We start from the raw sequence: 2,090 nt of genomic DNA, 5'->3' as shown, positions 1-2,090 counted from the left end.
ATGTGGGGATAGAGTAATCCCTGCACTTCCCTTAACACCTTTACCTGCCACTGTCCCTGCCAGACAAAGAACCTGTCTCTGCACTAGCCACTAGCACAAAGTGCACCAAACCCAGGAGCCAGAGCCTTAAATAGACTCTGCCCTGACCCAAGATGGCCACCAAGGTCACGTGGGGGTGCCAGCATCCAATTGGACAGCTGTCTTCCTGGTGACCACTGGAGGTCAAAGAGGAACCAAGTTCCTCACAACTTCCTTCCTCTTGTGCATCGCTGCTTTCGTCGAGCGGGGAGTACAGGCAGCACCTGCCTACAGAGCCCCCCCAAAAACACATACTATACCAGAGCCCTATTTTATGGTGGCAGATGACGGGAGATGGAAGAGGTCTTGGGGAGCCAGATTCCTGTCCTCTCATGAACATTGGGGTGGCACTGCATGCTGCCTGCTCTGTATCATCATTATGAATCAACATTGTTCAGGCAAGCTGGCTGCCAACACCATTGTGGCGGTACCCCGTGGGGGCTGCTGATGAACTCTATACCCCACTGGCTACCACGACTCTGCAGATCCTCTCTAAGAGCCCATTCACACCTGAGCGTTTTGTAGCTTGAAGCCTCAAGCTACAAAACGCTTGAGGGGAAAAAATCCATTATTCTCTATGGAGATGGTTCACATCTCCACTCCAAGGTGCCTGAAGCTCAAACAAGTTCTGGACCCTTTTTTGTCGTGCAAATCGGGCAGAATTGGGCGTTTTTGGAGCAGGAAGGAGATGACAAAATCCAACAACATAGCAACAAATGATGAAACAGATGATCATTTTTCTTATTGGCTAATAAAAAAAATGCCAAAGCTCAAAAACGCCGGACAACGCTGCATGGAAACGCGCAAATTTGCCTGAAAAAACGCGCACCAAAACGCCAGAAGAAACGCTCAAAAACGCTGCGCTCAGGTGTGAATGCAGCCTTACCTCTGATGCCTTGGGTTCCATTCTGCAAAGTGACATTAGCAATGAGAAACTCACACAATATCACTGAACCACTCAGAAAAGTTTACTAAAATAAGTAATGCAATGAAGAGCATGAATAAACGCAAATTATAATTGACAATCGTTATCACTTAATGCACGTATACAGAACCTATAACCTTATAATCGCTCTAAGGAGTATATGTGAACAGGTGCACAGAGGGATAAGTATCGTATTTATCGGCATATAACACACTTTTTTCCCCTTAAGATCAGGGGAAAATCGTGGGTGCGTGTTATACGCCGATCCCCTGCGATCCCCCGCCGATTCTGAGCCTTTTGGCGGCTTTCGGCCGCTCTCGGCGGCTTTCGGACATTCTCGGCCGTTCTCGGCAGCTCTCGGCGGCTTTCGGCCACTTTCGGCCATTCTCGGTGGCTCTCGCAGTCCCGCATGAGCCGCCGAAAGCCGAGTGCTTCCGAAAGCCGCCGAGACCGGTCGAAAGCCGCCGAGAGAGGCCGAGAATGGCCGAGAACGGCGGCGACACTGACAAGGCTGCAATGGGGGACAAGGTACAGATGGACACTGACAAGGCTGCCGATGGACACTGATGAGGCTGCATTGATGGGAATTTAAATGTATGTTTTTTTCCCTTAAACTTCCCTCCTAAAAGTTTTTTTCCTTAAAATTTGCTCCTAAACTTGGGGTGCGTGTTATACGCCGATAAATATGGTACTCAATATCTTCAAAACATATATTAAATACCTTCCCACTAAAGGCCTCAACACACAGCCCAAAATGCAGTACATATTCTTTACATTCAAAAACACAGTGTAAAGTCTAGCATATACTCAATGACTCCCCCTAGGCTATATTTCAGAGTTAAACTTATAAGTAGAGCAGCAATGCTTGGTAAAAGAGGAAGATGATGAAAGTTCTTTCAACTTCGGATATCTTCAGCTAGCCTGATGTTTAAACTGCAGTATTTGTAATCCACAAAGACAAAGGAAAAGAAATGACTGTAGAACAAAAGATTTGCTGATGACTGCTTAACTGAAGAAATATCACCACTTACAGATTCCTCTTTACATGTGAGTGCAATACAGTACTGACCTTACAGTGCAGAGGAGA

Source organism: Aquarana catesbeiana, linkage group LG09 (genome assembly GCF_042186555.1).
Source record: "Aquarana catesbeiana isolate 2022-GZ linkage group LG09, ASM4218655v1, whole genome shotgun sequence".
Lineage (NCBI taxonomy): Eukaryota > Metazoa > Chordata > Amphibia > Anura > Ranidae > Aquarana > Aquarana catesbeiana.
This window is presented reverse-complemented; position numbering follows the sequence as displayed.